The sequence below is a fragment of the Halichoerus grypus genome, chromosome 8 (assembly GCF_964656455.1).
Source record: "Halichoerus grypus chromosome 8, mHalGry1.hap1.1, whole genome shotgun sequence".
In the NCBI taxonomy this organism is placed as follows: domain Eukaryota; kingdom Metazoa; phylum Chordata; class Mammalia; order Carnivora; family Phocidae; genus Halichoerus; species Halichoerus grypus.
The window spans coordinates 113,966,714-113,987,894 of record NC_135719.1 but is presented as its reverse complement, the minus strand read 5'-3'; the positions used below and the strand labels follow the sequence as shown (position 1 = coordinate 113,987,894).

Below are 21,181 nucleotides of genomic sequence, written 5' to 3'. Positions count from 1 at the left end.
GGATTCAGGAAGCACCCTCTAGATCTGCTCTGATCTCACTAGCCCATGTAGACAGACTCTGCCCTCTTCATGTTGGGTGCTAACCTTGAACTATCCAAGAACACCTCTAAGCCTTGGATTGTGAGGTTCTTTTGGACCCCAATACATGAGTTTACAATTGTCAAAATCTTGTCGGATTCAGCCCATGGCTCCATTTCTGCCTTTGACTTTTCCTCAAAGAGTGAAAGGTCCAGTGAAGCTAAGTACAGATACAGCTGATCATTTTTGGTAGAATATTACAGTTAAAGAAGATGCAAATCACAACCGTGCCCAAACTAGACGAGGACATGGCCTCCGGCCTGACTGCCACAGCTGGTTCTAGACTCTGGGCAAGGTCCTTAACCACCCCAAGCTTCACACTTCTCATCCAAAAGTCTGTGACACCGCTATTCAGCATTGCTGCCATGGCTTCCACCAAATGAGCTCAGAGAGCCTTGACAGTACTATTTACCGTTTTTACTGTACCCATAGGTGACAAAGACTAGGGAAAAAAATGCATTGACCTTCCCCTACCTTACCACCACATATTTTTAATGCCACACCCTGATTACATACTTTTTCAAAATAAAAGATGCCTGCTTCGTTCTGACTCAGAAAGCTTTACCTATACAATAGCCTATTCTTATAAGCCCCCATCCCTCTGCACAAAATCTGCTATCAAGGTGTTAGCACACTGTAGATCACCCCAGTGTTCAAATCAGCTATTTACATCACAACCGCTAAGTTAACAATATCCCCTAAACTGTCTTAATACCACTTGTGAACCTTTATGGAACAGTTCTGAAAATAGAGCTCTCTGGAGAGATGACTAAACAGGATGTCAGTCTCTAATTGTCTCCACTCTCTGTCTTGACTTGTTTCAAGTCAAAAATATGTTATTTTTAAAAGCCACTCCTTCATCTTCAATATAAAGGCCTGGCGGAGAGCACACACAGGCACACACATTCATCCTCACAACGTAAGCCGTTGCTGGCCAGCCTCCGGACAGACAGATTACCGGGCTGCCTCCGAGCTCCTCCTGCACACGCCAGCGCCGAACCTCCCTCCAACACTGCCCTGCAGGCCCACAAGAAGGCCACTCCCCCCCACGGCCCGGAGCCGCTCTGGCACCGGCAGGATCCGGAACTCGCACGAGCAGGACAGGTTTGCTTCCTCAGTTTTGACCAGTGCCACCATCACCATGGAAAAGCCAGACTCAAACACCAGCTTCAAGCCTACGCCACCTAAACCCCTGACCTTAGAATAGGAGGTTACGAATGGCAGGTTTGACATTAGTTTGACGTGAAAACAACGGAGTTGCGTTGCACACAACTGGGATTCTGGAAGAGTAAAGATGCACATGTCACGTAGTAAGGAAAAGTACTCTGTCATGAAACTTGTGCTTGCGGTTTCATATGCATTTTGAGGGTATACTGAGTTTTAGTATAAAAATGTATTCCTAACTGTGCTACAGAGAAACAGTTTGGAAACGGCCTTCCAGATCACCTCCTCCATTTACTCAGCGCTGATGGGCTATTGGCATCTATTCATAGTGACTGCTTGGACCTCCCCCACCCCCCGGCCCAACCCCGTGTCAGCCAACTTGCTACCTCCACAGCTGGCCTCGTTCATTCCTGCAGTGCATAGAAAGATCTCTCTCTAAAAGCAGAAGTGTAGAAACCAATAATTTCCATGCACTGATCCTAGTCTTTCCCCTACAGCTCCGGTGGCTATTTTCTTTCCAGCCAAAACATCCATTCCAGCCTCCAGGAACTGCACTTCAGCTCTTATTTGAGAACTACCCCTCCCCTGCAGGTAGTCCCAATGATTCAGCTGGGATTCTGTTCCCAGATCCACTGGCCACATGACCCAGGCCTTGCCAATCAGTGCACTGAGTTCCTCCAGCCACGATGACTAGCCAGGAGCAGACACATGCCCTCTATCCGATCATCTGAGTAATCATTATTCCCTTCCCACAGTCACTGGCTCAGGTTTGGGCACAAAATCCAGGTAGGTCCAATTAAGAATCCTGGATCTACAAGAAAGAGACAAGATCTCACTTCTGCTGAACTTTATCTAGAAGGACATAAACTTGGGAGTGTCCAGTACTCTTCCTGCCATCACATTGGGCTGGAGAAGGAAGCCAGATAAGAACAGAAAGCGGAGAGACAGAAAGAGACCAGATCTTGATATCACTTACACACTGAGATCAAGCCTTGCTTGATTCTTCTGGACTTTTCAGTTATTTGAGCTTGTAAATTCCTTTTGCTTTGGCCAGTGAGTAGGGTGTCCTATCATCGGCACCTAAAGACTTATCCAAATTGGCAGCCAAAGAGGATAAGTCAAATATTTAAAAAGTTATCGCCTCCCCCCTATACCTTCTAACATCCATGCTGCCACCTACAGCCTGACCTTCTGCCTCCCTCTGGTACTGAAGCGGCTCCTGCAACCCTTGGCATGTCCCACTGTCAAATCTAAAGATATGTCTGTTTTCATCTCCACTGATCTCTGCAGTTCTGATCCTCACAGCTTCTTTCACCACGAATTTCCTTACTTCCAGGACACTCTCTTCCCTGGTCTTCCTCTCACTCTTCTCTTTCTCTCTCAGGCTCCTTTCCAGCATCTCTCTCTCTCTCAATCTCTCTCTCTCTCTCCCTCCCACCCTCCCTCCCACAGGTTGCCTTTAAATCTTGCTAAGTCCTCTTTTTCTTCTATTGAAAGATTCAGCCTTATGATTTCAGCACCAACTTGAGATTCTTTGGGGACAGAAGTAAGAGAAAGAAACAAACATATCAGAACCTTCAAAAGAGTACAGGCTAAAGACAGGGGGCAGGGTCATATTCATTTCCTAAGTCTCTAGCACAGACTTCACTCCCAAACCTATATATGCACCTTTTCTGAAGTCTCCATCCCCTTGTCCCACTGAGACAAGTTCCTTTAATTCAATACATCAACATGCCGAGATTCCAAATTCTTATCCTATATTCCCTTAATTGACACCCCACAGTCCTGACTCCACCACTGACCCAGCAGCCCAGGCTCCTCACCACATACATATAATTCTACCAGATCCCATCAAACCCACTTTCTGTGCCTCTCCTAAACCTGCCTCTTCCTCCCTACTCCTACCACCATGCCTCACCTGGCCAAGTGCAATGGCCTTCTAGCTATTTCCTGTCTCCAGACTCACCCTCCCCCAACTGCTGCCAATGACAGTTTTCAAAAATGAATATCTGACCATGTGACTTCCTAATTTAAAATCCTTCCATGTTTCCCCACCTTCCATGATAAGGTCCAAACTCCTTAGCCTGGCACATAGCCCTCCATGCTGTGTCCCCACCATGCCAAACACATATACCACCTGTACCCCCAGCCTCTTCGAATTACTTATCGACTCCCCTGGGAGGCATGTCTTTTCATTTAATCTGAGAGATCAACAAAACGGGTTACAGTCAGACAGCATACTGGGGAATGTAGTCAAAACTGTGAAAAATACACATTACCTGTCTGACACTTATTGCCCAGGGCCTGGGGGCATGCAGTCTTTCTGCCTGGAAAACCCTTTCCTCTCTTTAATTGTCAAACTCCTATTTGTCAATCAAGACTCAACTCAAGTGATGGACATTAAGGAGGGCATGTGATGTAATGAGCACTGGGTATTATATAAGACTGATGAATCACTGACCTCTACCTCTGAAACCAATAATACATTATATGTTAATTGAATTTAAATTAAAAAAAAAAAAGACTCAACTCAAAACTCATCATTACAGGAAGATCTTCCTAGACCTCTTGAAGCAGTTGGGCAACTCTGCACCATTCTAGAGACCATCGCTGGACTCCATATCATGTTGCAATCATTATGTCCTATCCCTTAGAATCTTACCTTGAACATAAGAGGACTGAAACATTCATGGAACTAATGAGTAAATAAGTTAACAAATATGGATATCCCAAGCTCTTTCATCAGCTTCATATAGGGCATGGTTTTCTCCTTCCAACATTCTGATCAGTTTCCTCCAGATGTGCCCTATTTTCTCTCTTTAATCACAGCCTCCTTTAAGGGCATAGGCCCTTGAAGAGAGACCATCAGCCTGCAGGTATAACCCGACCCTCACGGGAGAGCAAGATTATGACCAACCTTGATCTTGACAATGACACTGTCCATTACTGATGCAGCGACAGACTGCATGAGCACTATGAGAAGGCCCAGTGACCCAGGTTGAATTTGTTATCAACTAAAACCTTTGCATCTCTTCTATGGCCCATAAGGCTCTGCTTCCCACATCCTGTGTAGTGATTAGGCCCCAAATCCTAGGAGCTTCCTGTTTTTTCCCTAGAATTTCAGCTTGTTTTAGGCCCCAAGGTTTGCTGAATCCCAAATCCAGTTGGTTCAAATCACTTTCCTTCTCAGCTTTATGGACTCCAGGGCCTACGGTAGCTATGTCATCATCTAAAGCACTGACAGAATGTCCAACAGAACAGGGTTAAGGCCAGAGTGCTAGGGGGACTTCACATGGAAATGGACATATTGAGCATGCTTTCTGTAACAGACATTCAGGGAGGAATGACTGTACTAACCCTTCTCTCCAAAGACCGCTTCTGTGGATCAGGAGGGCAACTCCTGGGCCCTCGTCAAAACTCAGTAAGCAATGAACTTTTTAAAAATGACATTCTAAAAGCACAAATAGATGAGAAAAACTCAGAGTCAACAAATGGTGCTGTAACCACTGGATGTCCACATGCAAAACAGAGAACTTCAACTCCGACCTTGTAACTTACACAAAAATTAACTCAAAATGGATCACAGACCTAAATGAAAACTTAAAATTTAATACTTCAAGAAAAATACATAAGGGAAAATTGGGGGGACTCTGAGTTAGACAAATTTTTCTAGATACGAAACCAAAAACACAATCCATGAAAGAAAAACAATGATAAATTGGACTTCATCAAAATTAAAGTTTCTGCTCTTTGAAAGACACAGTCAAGAGTATGAAAGATGAGTCACAGATTAGGAGAAAATAGTTGTAAATCATATATCTGATAAAATATCTGTATCCAGGATAAAGAACTTGCAAAACTCAATAATAAGAAAACAAACAATCCAACTTTTCCAAAAACGGATTTCATCACTTCACATTTCACCAAAGAAGATATACAGATGGCAAATAGATACAAAAAACAAGCTCAACATCATTACTCTTTGAAGAAATGCAAATGAGAACCACAATGCAACAACAACATATACCTACTGGGATAGCTAACATTAAGAAGTCTAACCATACTGTTTGTACAAATACAGAACAACTGGAATTCTTACACACTGTTGATGGGACTGTAAAATGGTACTATTACTTTGGAAACAGTTGGACATTTTCTTAAAAAGTTACACGTATACCTCCCATTTGATCTAGCCATTCCCCTCCAATAATTACCCAAGAATAAAGACAGCATATGTCCATACAAAGATATGTACACAAATGCTCACAGGAGTTTTTAAAAATGTGGTAAAGCCACACACTGGAATAGTATTCAACAATAAAAAGAATGAACTGTTGATGCCTGCAAACAACATGGAAGAATACTGAATGAAAGAAATCAAACAAAAAAGAGTACGTTCTGTCTAGAAAAGGCAAACTAATCTACACTGATAGAAAACTCATCAGTTGTTGCCCGGGGATGGGAATAAGGAAAATAGGACAAGTGGGTAGGGAGGGATTACCAAAATGAGAGTACCCAGACAATTAAATGGAGAAAGAATATTCTTTTTAACTAAAGATGCTAGGACAACTGGATATCCACATGCCAAGGAATGAAGGTGGCCCCTACCTTTTACCATATATAAACATGGACTCAAAGTGGATCACAGACCCAATGCAAGAGCTAAAACTGTAAAAATCTTCCAAGAAAGCAAAGGATTAAATTTTCCTGACCTTGGGTTAGGTGATGGTTTCTTAGATATGACACCCAAGTACAAGATATGACATCAAGTACAGGATATATATAAGCGACCAAAAAAACAAAAAAAGAAATTGATAAATTTCAAAATTAAAAACAAACAAACAAAAAGAGTCTACACCTCACTGCCCCAGATACCCTTTCCAAAGTGCCACTCTCATCAACTTTCCCCAGCAAAGCCTCCTCTGGCTTCCCAGTGCCTTCAGAATAAAATTCAAGCTGCTCCACCTAGCTGTGTGGGCCACCTAGCTGTCTGGGTTCTCTTTTCACTGCCTCCCCACTAATTTATCCAAACCTCTTTTTCAAGCTTCCATTCTTTAAACCTGCTCTTCCGGTCAGGCCTGTCTACTCACCAGGGCATAGCCACACCTTTGCTCATGCTGTTGTCTCTGCTTTGAAAATCTCTCTTCACCTATCCATTCATTCAAACCTTTACTGAATTATTCCTAGGGCTGGGATCATTGCCAGGTGCTCAGGATTTCCCAAAGTAGTTCCCTGGGGCTGCAGGTGGGATGCGTAACCAAGTGCACCTGACGAAAATGACACAGCCACAGGAGCTGAAGGAAGAAAGTTTTGCCAGGAAGATCTTGACTTGCACATTGATTCCTCCAGTCTCAAAATTCCTATCTTGATTATTATCTTAACACTTATCTATGCCCTTGAACAATTAGATAAATTTCACATACTTATATCCAGTCACTTGCAGTAAGTCTGTACACTCCATTCCAGCAGGATCTGACACTTTTATGTTCCCCAAAGGGCCTAGCAGAGTTCCTTGAACCAAGTAAACACTCCAAATATCTATTGATTTGGTCTAATGAATTGAATTGGAAGTTTCATTTGACCACCTCAATTTCATCACCTATAAAATAGGAATAATATTTTATCTTATAATAAAAATGTGACAGCACTTCATAAAATAGAAAAGCGCTCCAAGATGGCACCAAGGCATACCAGTAGCATAAGGACTGCATGGGCCCACTGCTTAGGAATCATGCTCTGTTCACATGATATACCCACCAAATCTCCAGGAACCCCCTTTTTCCCCCCTGTACCCCGAGCTAAGGTTTGCTTTCCTCTTGGCATCACTTGAGCAAGTCACTTACATCCTGACTCTGTCTCCTTGGCCATGAAATAAAAGGGTTGTCTAAAAACCCTTCTAGCTCTGATGTTGCATGATTCTAAACAGGCTTGGATAAAAGCCTGCACACAGGACTCAACGGAAACACTCATTTAATTAACTGGTAATAATTTACAACCATTTCCCTTCACAAAAGGCATTAGAATTGATCATAGACAGGAACCTTCTGTCTACTTAATATTCATCTTGTCCTGGGATAAGCAGAGGGATCTAGCATATTAAAAGAAAAAACAATCCTTTATTTGGGCAAAGGGAGAAGTTCACCTAGACTCTCTGGGCCTTGAGCCAGACATCTGTGATATTCAGATTTTTGGCTTGGTGGCTTGTTTCTGTAATTTTTCTAAGTCTTGCTCTAGCGATAAGTAACAACCTAAAAACACGATAAAGCATTTCACAATTCTCTTCCAGCTGAAACTATCGGGCTTAAGAATGAGAGTTCTAATTCCTAGTGGAAAAAAATACAGGATTGTCCCAATAACCAACAAGGAGGTGTGTGGCTGTGTTCTTTAGTAATAGAAATAACAGCTATTATGTCTTGAGTTCATCAATGTGTAGGAGCTAAGGGTCTAACCTACACTGTTTCTCACCTTCACCACCCGCCAGGTAAGTATCACCAGCACCACTACAGAGATGGGGGAAGATGGAGGCTCAGAGAGGTTGTGGAATTGACCAAGGTCACGACAGTGAAGCCAAGCCAAGACCCAGGTCGGGGAAGATCCCATATTGACTCCATAGCGCCTGCCTCAAGGCTGCTGTGTGCGACTGCGCCTGCCTATAGGTCACTGCAGCCTTGCCCACAGTCTTTTGCTCTCCCTGATGCCAGCTTGCCTGGGCTTCTGGTATGTTGGGTCATCACATCACCAGACTCCTTCGGGAACTCAGGCAAGACTCATGCCGTCAGCACCTGAGGGTGCTCCCTGCCAAATGCCAGGCTTCGGTGTACCAGGCTCACCTCTTCACTGCCAAGGCCAGTGGGCATGGCCCCAGACCAGCCTGATGATGTCACTAGATGGCTCCCTACGGGGGTACGAGGCAGGAGCTGCTAAGCGTGGCAAGTCTGTGCTGGGGCTGGTGAAAAGCAGCGGGCAGCTCAGGACCCATTAGTCAGCTGCCTGGAGGACCCGAGTCAGTGTCATGTGCTGTAGACACACAATGCGTCCCCTCACTGCGGGAAGGAGTTTAGAGCAAAAGAGGGTGAACGAGGCAAATCCTACAGCCCTGCTGATTTTCTATTTTCGTCTAACAATCAGGTAAGTTTTAGGAGTTAAAGGCGCACTAAGAAGTACCACAGATTAAAAATTATCAGAAACAGGTGGCAAACACTGAACAGAAAAGTGGGGCTTATCAAATCTGACTGAAGTTGAAAGTGAAGGAAGATATTATCTTTATTTTAGTGATTAAATCCTCATCTCGCCAAGTCTGGACCCTCCACTGTGGTGAAAGAGGGGGATGGGAAAAAGAGCCCCGGGCTGTGACCACAGCTCTGGTCACAGGACATCTAGTGGTCTAGCCTTTAAATCTCTTTCATATCTAAATTCTACATTCCAAGTCAGAAGTGGTTTCTGAACTCCACTGAGCAAGTAAAGAGGTTTGAAGACTACTAAAGAATTTGTCTCTAAAATTCATACTTAAGGCTCATGATAACTTTTCACCAGCCCAGCTACACATACCCACAAAACTGTTGTAAATTTAAATTTAGAATTATTTCAACTCAGAGCCAATTACCCCTATGTTCTAGCATAAACGATGTCTCTTCTGGCAAAGGTAAATGTCTAGTGCATTAAAATTAATTTTTCAGGGGCACCTGGGTGGCTCAGTCAGTTGGGCAGCTGCCTTCGGCTCAGGTCATGATCCCAGGGTCCTGGGATCGAGTCCCACATCGGGCTCCCTGCTCGGCGGGGAGCCTGCTTCTCCATCTCCCTCTGCCTGCCTCTCTGCCTGCTTGTGCTCTTTCTCTCTCTGTCAAATAAATTAATAAAATCTTTAAAAAAAAAATTAATTTTTCAAAGTTTTTCTGCCTACAACAAAAAATCAGGAATAGTCAAGACTGGGTATCTCTGAGGACTTTTTTTTTTTTCCTCTGCCAAGGAGTGGGCTAAGGAGAGAAATGGTGTACTGTTGTGGGTGTGTCTCTCTCAATCTTTGACTCCAGTATCTGAGGGACTGAAAATGTAAATTAAATGAAAGTTGCCTTAGGCTCTTCAAAATGCTCCACTACATGTCCTCCCCATTTAGCTCTTAGGAGTTTAATTTGGTGGTGGAAGGTTTACCTGATGCCTCCTTTGTGAAGGAGGACAGAGGCTCTGAAGGGACCTGCCTAGGCCCCCAGGCAGTCTAGAGCTGCTGGCGCTGCTCCTAATGGACTAAAAGGAAGAGGCCAAGTCCTCGTGAAGAAGCCAAACACCCACCCTGGAAAAGAGCAGAGGCCTCTCAAAATAGCACCCTCCAAAACTAAGAAGCCACCTTCCTTCTCCTCCAGGAGGGTGTCCCCAAGGACCTCCTACCAGAGCAGACTCTGAATCTAGAGAGAACCACAGCAATTGCGTTCCTTCTCCATATTGGGTATCCCCCACATCAAAGAACACTTTAAAGGGTCACTTTCTTCATGATCTCAACCCTTCTCTTTTCTGCTCCATAGACCCTTCCAGAATGAGAACATACACTCTCCTTGCCAGGATGAGGCACTAGATGAAAGGGACAGGTAGCTTTTGACCATGGCCGGAGGAGATGTATGTCATCCTACTCAGCAGCCTCACAGCCTCCTTCCTTTTCCACAGCCTCTGTGGGTTGTCTGGTAAGAGCTGTTAGCCCCAGAAGAAGCCTCCTTCTCTGAGGGGAAGCTGCCACAAGAGAGGAGAAATAGCAGGAGATGGAGAGTCTAGTAAGTTTTGCCATGGATGTTATGTTACTTTTCTAGAGTGAAGAGGCAGATATCAAATATTTGTAATGAAATAATTATTCCCTCCTGCTCTGCCCCTATCCTAACATTTTATTTTTTTTATTTTTTTAAAAAGATTTTATTTATTTATTTGACAGAGAGAGACACAGCGAGAGAGGGAACACAAGCAGGGGGATGGGAGAGGGAGACGCAGGCTTCCCGCTGAGCAGAGAGCCCGATGTGGGGCTCGATCCCAGCACCCTGGGATCATGACCTGAGCCGAAGGCAGACACTTAATGACTGAGCCACCCAGGCGCCCCCTATCCTAACATTTTAAACTGAAGATGTCAGGTTATTTAAAAGGGGGGGGGATATAAATAAATCCAGAATTATTCTACATTGTTGACTCTCACTATCCATTATAATAGAGGAAGAAGGCAAAAGTTCTAGCAAAACCAAAGCAAGGAATAAGTCAAAACTACATATTTAGCATACTTAAGTATTCAAGATGTTTTATAAACTTCTCTACTTAATTGCTCATTGCTCAGGCTCCAGGTCAACTTTAAAAAACTCTGAAGGGACACTAGAAAATACATCAAGCCCAAGTGTCTCTCCCAATGGTTATCTTATGACACCTTTATTCTTTTTGGTCTTCTGGAGAGAAGAAGAGATGAAAGCTCTGCATAAGAAGGGACATTTATACCCTTCCTAGAAATTCAGATAGTTTTCCAGGTAGATTAGAGAAGGAAGTGTATACAAATGCATAGAGGACATTTTGGGGTTACATATGGTTGAATGTAGACTGTGTGAATGAAATGGGCCAAAAATGAGGCTGGAGAGGAAAGCGTATTCAATTAGTCATGGCCTCATGGCACATTGGAAAGCTAGCCCTTACCCTAGGACAATGGAAAACCACTGAGGGGTTTCAATCAACAGTGTTGCAGAATCACACCTACATGACAGGTCCCTACAGAAAGGGTGTTGAGGTTGTAAGCAGAGAGAAGCTGGAGCTGGAGATACACATTCAAAGGCTAGTCAAGTGGTCTTAGTGAAGAATGGAGAGGACTTGAGCTAAGCCAGCAACAGAGGGGATGGAGAGGAGGAGGCGGTGGGGCGGGGGGGGGGGGGGGGGGCGGGGAAACAGGAGAGGGAAAAGCAGCTAAACCTTGTAACAGAGGTGTGATGGAGGATTAAAGATAAGCAGTCACAGAGTCTCCAAGGCCAATGATGATCTCCGGTGCCATTAACTGAGACAGGAACTCTAAAGGGATGGGCAGATCTGGAGGAGAGACAGAGTTCAATGTGTGACCATTACCCACGTCCACAGACCATCTACTGGGCTGCCTCAGATGGAGAAGGAGGAAGGCTACAAAGATATAAAATACAGCCCAGGACAGTCTCAGCGGAAAAGATAAGGATAACATCAAAAGCACCATGCAGATCAAGAGGGGACATTCAAGTTTCAATAAGTGGAAAGGGAGGCCACTGTGAGTCAGGAGAGCATCATGAGCAGAGATAGAACAAATAGCAGAACACAAACTAGACCAGTGTACGTGGAAGAGTGTCCATTCAGAGGACTAAGAGAAGGCCGGAGGCAAAACCGTAGAAGAAGCTGCACTGGGAGAACTTTAACCTTATTATGCAGGCCAAGGGCAGTCATTAGAGGTTTCTGATTATGCAGACTGATGGACAGTAACATGTAAAAGGGGTATTTTGTCTACTAGACCAATGAATGGGGAAGCACTATGCTCTAGAAATAAACGTTTCATAAGGGTAGAATCAGCAGAAATTAAATATCACATGAAGATAGTAAACGGAAGTAGTAGAAAGGCAAAGAAATATTGAATGTGGGACCTGGGTAACCTAGGGGTCAGCAAACTATGACCCATAGGCCAATTTCAGCCCACTGTCTATTTTTGTAAGTAAAATCTTACTGAAACACAGCACACCTATCTTTGTTTATATGTTATCTGTGGGTGCTTTTGTGCTACAGAGTTAAGTAGTTATGACCAAGACCTTAAGGCCCACAAAGCCAAAAATATTTACTGTCTGGCCCTTTACAGAAAAAGTCTGCCAACCTCTGTTGCCATTAATCAAGCCAGGGAACTCAGGGGGAAGGAACATGTTTTAGAAGGAAGGAAATGAGTTCAAATTTGGACACAAGGTACTCAAATAGAAACATCTGACGAGAAGTTAGAAACACAGATAAACTATAAAGATAGGTCTGGGGTTCTTATTTGGGAATCTTTCTCAAAAGGTGATCACTAAGAGCCATGAAACTTTTCAAGAAAGAGCAGAGGAATGGGAGCAACAGGAGAGGAGATTCACTTAGGAGATGGAAGAAAGAAGACCCAGAGATGCAATCCGAGAGGTGGGTGGCCTTGTCCAAGTGTGGTGTCATGGACATGGGAGAAAGCAACTTCAAAAAAGACGAGAAGCCACATGCTTCAGAGGTGGAGGAAGATAAGGACTTAATGGGGTCCTCAGGCATGGGAACCAGGAGGTAACAGACAGACTTCTTCCATGATACCCATCCCATCTTTAGCAGCTCTGTTGGAAAGGTCCTCCTCGTTCTAAGTTATAGTTCATCCCTACCCCTGTACCTTCCCCTGCAAGTTTAGTAGCACCTCTACAATTTCCCCTGCCAAGATAGGAAGAGAGAGAACAGCACAGAGGCAGGAAGGACCATGTAGTTTAGTTAAACTATACTACATAGTTTAATTGAGTTTGAAGGGAAAGCTAGAAATGCAAGTTTGGATGCCAAGTGGAGTTCAAATTTAAGTTTAAAAAAGGAGACTAGTAATAGTAAAAGATAGGCTGGAAGCCAACCTGGCAGGGAGTAGACTGGACTGGGGATAGCGGGCACAGTTAAAGAGTCTATTCCGATGGTACAGGTGGGCAGTGGAGGAGACAGGAGGAAAACGCTGCAAAAGGAGTTCAGCATGACGTGTGGACTAAGATTTGAGATGATGAAAAGCCAAAAAGGGCTCCAGTAACTGAAAGCTTCTAAGACAGCCTGGTTCAAGAAGTAAGAGTGTCTAGAAGTTAAGTTGGTTGAGGACAACTTTAATTTTTAAACATATTGATTTTGTAAGGAGACATTCAGGTTGAAGTGTTTGGCAAAAAGATAGATGCGTCTGAAACTTAAAACAAAGGGCCAGGCAAAAGCACCCATACAAAAGCACGACTGAGCCACAAGACAGCTGATCCCAAGGACTGAAGGTACAGTTGAAAGAGCAAAGGGTCAAGGACCAAAGCCATGTTCAGAGGCTGGGAGAAAGCAGAACTAGTAAAAGAGAAAGAAGAGAGTGCAGAAAGGCACCATATTCATGTGCAGTTTCACACGCTTTTTTTTTCCCCCATTTATCCTCACAATTGCCTTCTGAGTGAGGAGAAGATTAGCACCATTATCCCCACCATATTGTACAGTCACCCAGAGGGAAAAGAATAAATTGGCAGGTTAAACTAGGTTTGGGTTTTAGGGTCTCCACTACCATTCCCACCACCCTGTGAATAGAATCCTAAAGCATTTGTCTTTTTGATAGACAGGATTCATATTTGCCACCCAAGAAGGTTTCATGAAGTTCACCTGCTCCACTCTCCCCCTTCTTCCTAAAGCAACGTTTGTCTGCTTTTAGGAACTCGTTTCCATCCACAGCTGCAAGCCCACCAGGGCATCAGCCAGGTGACAGCCTAACAGCAGAGCAGTTTCTAAACATCAGGTGAAATTAAAACCAGAACTGCTTTCAGATGCAACAGGCTGGTAGGACTTTCAACAGGACGTTACACAAAATGGTGAGTTGGGGCTATAGATGGGCTTGGGAAGTAAGAAGAGAAACCTGAGATAGAACAGCCACCACCCACTTCCCACCCCTCATCTAAATTGGAGGTACTCAAACACCTTGAACTAGGACTCTTTGGGGGGGTTTCACCAAAATGGAAAACCCAACCTACACGGTTTCCTTCTCTTAAAGCAGCAAATGACAAGGCCCCACAGCCTTTTCCTATAAGATACTGTTGTCTAATATTTATTCCTATTTCTTCTACCTAGCAGCACTTCCAAATTCTTAAGAATGCCTTCATTAGCACAGGGGATTTTCTAGAGCAGTAGGAATAGGGTAGATGCAGGACACTCAGCATTTGTCAAAACCCTTAAAACTTCACAGCACAGTGAACTTGAATGCATGCCGTTAAAAAAGAGAGTCAAGAGATCCCGGGATGGAATGCAGACCAAAACATGAGAATCAGCTGTATTAAAATGTATGCAATCACCTCATTGAAGGGAGTGAGGGAAAAGGTGCTGACCTAAGGAACTCCGGACGTTAGGGAAGACTCGAGGCAAAAGGAAGCACTGAACTCTAGCTAAAGTTGCATGGGGGGAGTGATCCCAGTTAACCGTTCTGACTACACCTGTGAGTAATGGATGGATGGAAGGTGGTGGGAGTCCGAAGACAAGGGAGAGAGGCTGGAATGGCCCACGTGGTACTGCCCTGGAGTTGGAGACATCCCTATGAACTCAGGTTTGCTTAATACAGCTACAGAGGGACAGATCTAGAAATACTTACAGATATGTGCGTATACAGAAGTTAAGATGCATACATCTCTTTCCCGTCAGCTGGGAGGACCTGGACGCAATGAACAACATGCACATCGAAGCATCCAGAACTTGGTTTCAAATTCCATTCTCTGATAAAAAGGAACCAGGGCTCCTTGAAAAAATAGCTGATTCCAAGAATGTATCAAGGACTATATACAATGAGCCTGGAGCATCTTATAGTGCCAGAAAGAGTAAGAAAGTGTTTAAAGAAAAAAAATCCCACAATGATGGGTGGGAGGTCCATAGTGTAGTGGTTATCACGTTCACCTGACACAACGATGGGGTTATGCCACAAAAGGACACTGAAAGAGCTCCCAAAGGCCAAAACTGGAAGAGTTTGAGCCACAAAGTAATGTAGTATTGTATATAACCTAAAGTATAAAGTAAATATTCACAAGTCCACACAGGCCTAAATAAATGGTTGACTAAATAAATGCGGGGAGGGGCCAAATCTCCAAAGCAAAAGAAGATCAAATAATATGTGTATATACCACCCCGCTCTAGGAGGTGGGGCATAACTCGCCACACCTTAAGTGTGGTCTTCCTCCGCAAAACTCCATAACCCCTGTCTAACCACAAGAGAAACCTCAGGCAAAGCCAAATAGAAGGATATTCTACAAAATACCTGACTGGTACTCCTCAAGCTTTTAAACTCACCAAAAACAAGGAACATCTGAGAAACTATGACAGTCTCCTTGAGACTAAGGAGTCATGACAATGAAATGTAGTATCCTGGATGGAATCCTGATACAGAAAAGGGACATTAGGTAAAAACAAAGAAAATCTGATTAATCTATGAGGTTTAGGAATAGTATATCATTATTGGTTCATTAGCTGTGACGAATGTACCATACTGATGTAAGACAGTAATAACAGAGGAAACTGGGTGTGGGGATGTATGAGAATTCTCTGTCTTATCTTCACAATCTTTCTGTAAATCTGAAATTATCTTAAAATGCCTATTTAAGAAAAATGCCTTTTAAATAAAAATTGCCTTCAGTGAGCCCTAAATCCAGGTAACTCTTAGAGAAATTAAAGTCTGAATTAGCGACAATATTGATGGGTGATAAATCTGATTCTGTCACCAAACGGATGAAAAGAAAGCCAGAGGCAGCAGTGCCAAAGAATACCTAACCTTTTGAGAGTGTGTACGCAATATTACCATACGATGCTAAAATAGTCCCGTTCCTAACTTCCCGCACCAGGCACAGGGTTAGCACCTCCAGCCTGAGCCAGTTCTCCCACTGTGACGTTCTGTGTTACTGCACACTCCTGGAGGAGGTCCACAGTGACCACCCCAGGGCTTTCTAAAAATTTTTTTTAAAGATTTTATTTATTTATCTATTTGGGAGAGAATGAGAGAGAGAGAAGGGCAGGGGGGAGGGGCAGAGGGAGAAGCAGACTCCCCATTGAGCACAGAGCTGGATGCAGGATTCGATCCAGGATCCTGCGATCATAACCTGAGTTGAAGGCAGATGCTTAACCGACTGAGCCACCCAGGCGCCCCCCACAGGGCTTTATTTTAGAAGTATTCTTTCTCCACCTGTTTTCAGACAAGCGGTTGGTAGGGTGTTTTCCCTTAAGTTAAAAGTAAAGTAGAGGAAAAGCACAAAGTGAGGGAGAGGGGAAAAGAGAAGGAAGAGGGGAGACAGGGAGAAGTCAGCTACAAACTGCTTCCAGCTACCATCTAACATAATGAGTATTTTTTCTGAAGCCAAGGCTGTGTAATGTGAATGACATCATGCCCATTACACTATCTGATTTCACAAAGAGTTGTAGAAAATCTGAATAGGAATGCCTCAGCTAAAAAATAGATGGACTCAGAGCAGGTTTTCAAGACAGCCCCGCTTTTCATTTTTCTGCCCAATGCCAAGGGAGTAAAAGCTATAGGGCCTTCTCCGGCTCCTGCCCAGCGCCCCCCCTCCCCCGAAGCCAGAGTTTCCCGCTGTACATCTCACACATGCAGGCCCTCAGCCCAAGCCTAGTAAACAGCAGCCCATGATCCAGTCCTCCAGTGACGGGCTCTGATGCCCACTCAAGTCTGGCCATCACTATAATTACTTCTTCCTTCACTGTTCTCATTACTCCATCCTTCTCTGTCCACCCAACAACCTACGCAACTGTATAATTTGCTTTTGTAGAGTCCTCAATAAAAAATATAATTTTGGGGGGCGCCTGGGTGGCTCAGTCAGTTAAGTGTCTGCCTTCAGCTCAGGTCATGATCCCAGGGTCCTGGGATCAAGCCCCAGGTTGGGCTCCCTGCTCCGCGGGAAGCCTGCTTCTCCCTCTCCCTCTGCTGCTCCCCCTGCTTGTGCTCACTCTCTCTGGCAAATAAATAAATAAAATCTTTAAAAATATATACATATAATTTTTTGCATACCCATTGTATATTATCTATGCCCCCGTCGTTTTATAAAAAAACAAACTATGTTTTTTACTGAGAACTTTCTCATCTTATCAAATTTTTTCTTTTCAATACACTCTGGTTAGTTGCTATCAATAATCCCAGCCTTCTGGAGAACCTATTTCCATAGCTAATGCATTAAACGCTTAAAACATAATATTTTGGAGTGCATTTGAAAGCCAAATGCCCAAGAAAAGAACAATGACTGCAGTTATATTTATCAATATGTATTATATTCCACAACAGAGTCCATTTACAAGAAGTTGTATAACAAAACTGTAAAATATTAATAGCTAAAAAATCAGAACGGGGAAAATCAAAGAGGAGATCAAGGCTGGGGCCAAGTTTAAATGTAAACAATTTAACTTTTATTAAAGTTGAGCTACAAATTTGAATCTGAACTCCTGAAGCAAAGCAAAAAGGGAATCCACATCACAAACATGATTCACATTAACCATAATGAAATTTCACCAATTTCCCAGGAAGAGCAGCATTTCCAAGGACCTTAGGTCTGAAAAAAAAAAAAAAATTCCTGATGCAGAGTTTCTCAAAACGTGGTCCCCAAACTAGCAATGTCCACATCACCAGGGAATTTCTTAGAAATGCCAAGTCTAGCCTCACTCAAACCTAGTGAATCAGAAACTCTGGGGTGGGGTGCAGGGATGCGTCGTCACAAGCCAGCCTTCCAGGTGCTTCTGATGCAGGCTTAAATTTCAGAACCACTGTTTCAGTGTGTATTCATATAGGGTGCATAGGAAGTGGTTACAAACCTCGGAATTACCCCAATAGTAGGTCAGTGGTGTATTTCACAGAGGAAATTCTAGTAGTGTTCTTCAGAGTAAAGCAGATATAAAAAATTCAAAACCCTGTGGCCAAGTACACAGACTGGGTGTCGAAAGGAAACATGGGCTGAAGCAGGTTTCCCAAGGCCTAGTGCAGAGTAGATGGACATACACATGTGTTTGGGATAAATGATGAATAAATGCATGCATACATTGTTGAATACCCTGCAAACAGTTCCCCATAAGTACCAATTATTATCAACTGTGCTTTGGATGCTTACATCAAATATATCACCTTCAAAGGCTGCAAAAATTTTTAATGACTTTATTTTAGGAGGAAGAAATGACCATTTATAATCAAATATCTTTTTACCTTTAATTTTTTTAAAAATCATAAAAACATTCCAACCTCCATAGCACACTCCTGCTATGAATCCATGTTAGCTCCACGGCCAGGAGGTAATTAGGGCTAGTGCTCGTTTTACCGGGGAAAATACCTACAGGAGAGCTCCATGAGTTGCCAGAAGGCACATCAGCAGTAAGTCCTCTGACCTCTGGCCTAGTTATCCTTCCTTTGTTATTCCATAAACATACGTGTGTCTGCTGGGCGGTGACTCCGTTAGGTCGGCTCTGCCTTTATAGTCTTTCCTTACAAATCGTCTGGAGGATCCTCCTCCTCCCTCCATGAGGCAGAAGGAACATTAGCATGAGGCCTTCTGCCCTGTCAGGACACACCCCAGGATCAAAGGAAGGCAAGATCATCTTGGAAGTATAGTTTCTCTCTCTCTCTCTCTCTTTTTTTCTACATAATGAGGGGGCAATTCGGGAATTTGGGGAATTCCGGTAATAGCCGGGGAAGAGTGAAGGGTGGGCTGTGTCAGGAACCCGCTGGAATGCCCATGCAAGGACTAGGCCGGGTTAAAGCACTACTGCTCTGCCTGGTTGGGTCGCAGATTGGTCTGGCCCCTTTCCTAGAAAATCCTCACTTAGCATCCCACATCATGAGGCTCTCAGACACCTGGAGGTTCCTCCAAGGACCCCAGGTTAAGAGCTCATCGTCTATCTGGGTAACACATTATTTGCAGTTGGTACAAGAAAGTCACAAGCAGGACATAATTCCACTCTGGGCAGAATTCCTTCTAGAATGATTCCAAGTCATAGAACCTCTTACAAGGGTTAGCACTCATTCATCCAGTTAGTCATCCAGGAAACATTTATTGAGCACCTACTGTGTACCAGGCACCAAGCTGGGTGCTGAAAATAGGGAAATCCCAGGACGAGAGCAGCACCAAGGGACAGCTTGGGCCTGCTGCACCTCCTGCACGTGACCTCACCCACCGAGACCTGTGCGGCAGTTCATCAGGGCTGACCTCTAACACACACACACACACACGCACGCACGCACGCACGCACACACTTGCAATATCTGATTCGCATCATCTGATGTTGGTTTTCCTGGGTGCGTGTCCTCTGGAGATGTTGAGTCAGGCATGGACGTTTAGATTGGGGTAGGGCAGGTGACACTGAGAATTACCAGCTGACTCTACCCTGTCTCTGTGGTTGTAAAGCATGCTTTCCTCATCTTCCTGTCTCTTTCCTCTTTTCCTGTTCTTTGTCACAGCTGCTGCCTTCTCTTAGCTCTACTACATCCCCAACCTGCCAAAGTAGGAAAGGGTCCTGCTTATGATCCTCAGGTCACAAGTTCCAGATGCAGAGAAGGGGTGGAGCTGGGGAATATGTGAGAAAGTGGACATATTCGGGAAAATAAGAGTTCCCTATTCATCTGAATACTTGTGTCAGACATGTCTCACTTAGTGCCTCTTACTACTATTATCTTAGGAGAAGGGATGACCTCAGCAGAAGGACCACATCCCTCGACAGAGAAGCATGCTTAGTGGTTCAAAGCGGGTTCAATTTTCATCGCCATTACACTAAGAGCCCCAGGATCCCTGAATGCCTCAAAGCCTTTGACAATTGAGGCAAGTACATAAATATGCATAAGCATGGAATACAGACATGCTGAAGGGGTGCTGGTCATGTAAGAAGGGTCCCCCTTAGTTACAGTCTGGGTACAAGCTCCCTTGCCTAATGAATACCATTCATATTCCTGAAGTAATTAACAATACAGTTGAAATGCCTGACACCCATGGCCTTCTACTCGAGATACCCATGAACTCTGAGGCCATAGTCTCCAAAATGCCAGAGGTCAGGCTGGGTTCCCCCAAAGTGGCCACCAGCCAACCTGCAGTTCCCACCGAACTTCCTTGAGGATTGCCAGGTGAACAGGTGAATTACAAAACATTTTTCTCCTAACTGGCATCTGGCTCCTCTCCTGTTTTGCTTCCTTATTAATCATTACCTTTTCTCAAGGAAATGAAGAAAGAAACATGGAAACCATTTTCCCAAAGCAGCCATTTGTCTAGTAATTTGTTTAAAATGTCTTCAGACTTTGAGGAGCCAGTCCTTAGTAGAAAACAAAACAAAACAAAACGAGGCCAAACTTTCGGCAATACGTGGATTCTTTTCATCGTACTTGGTAAACGTGAACAACAGAAATGACACCCTAAAATACACCTAAAACTCCACGGACCTTCCCCAGGTGTGCAGTTGATCGCTCTGACACAGTGTGGCAAGACCAGCGCGTCTGAGCTCTGCAATCAGGGAGGCAGCATGTGCTCATTCCCTCCTCAGCTTGGGAAACTGAGACAAAAGGTAGGGTAGAAGTTGCAGAACAGGGCTTCAGTAATTCCCAAATTTCGGTCCTTCTACGTAACCCCTTTCTTCTTTCCCTTCATTTCTGAAGTCACTACACCCTTCCCTTACCGCCACAGCCGGAAATGACCTTTCTTCTGAACTCCTGTAGGAATTGCTGCCTGAACAATGCATCTGTCCATTAGTCATGTAATGCCTGGCTATTTAAATCCTGCATAATTATCTAACTTTTCCTGTGTTTATGTCTTGTTTCTTCAACTAAATTTGAAGTCCTTTGGGGGCCAGAATTAAGTCTTATGTATCTTTGTGTCCTCACACCACCCAGCACATAGGAGTCCAGAAAAATACATGGTAATGTGATTTGTTCTGATTTTCTCAAATCTCAGAAGACACAGATGCCTGCGGTTTAAAAAAAAAAAAAAATTAAACACAGAAATACGCAGAGTTGAAAATAAAACTTTAGTGGGATTGCACAAAAGTGCATATAATAAATATGCTTATGCATATTTAGGTGTATTTTAGGGTGTCATTTCTGTTGTTCACGTTTACCAAGTACGATCAATCCATTGCCTTCCTTAGCACTAGAAAATACTCAAATTTAATTTAGAGCTTTCAGTTCTTTTGGTTAATAATTCTCTTACCCAGGGAAATATATTACATGTTCCCTCCCACCCTTCCTACAGAAAGG

At 43.8% G+C, this 21,181-nt stretch overlaps 1 protein-coding gene across 1 annotated transcript in view; it reads right to left on the bottom strand.

The window, feature by feature from the left end:
• The window catches only part of PRKCH (protein kinase C eta), a 219,263-nt gene that overhangs the window by 155,223 nt on the left and 42,859 nt on the right, over positions 1-21,181 (bottom strand). The gene's annotated exons all lie outside the window — the stretch shown is intronic.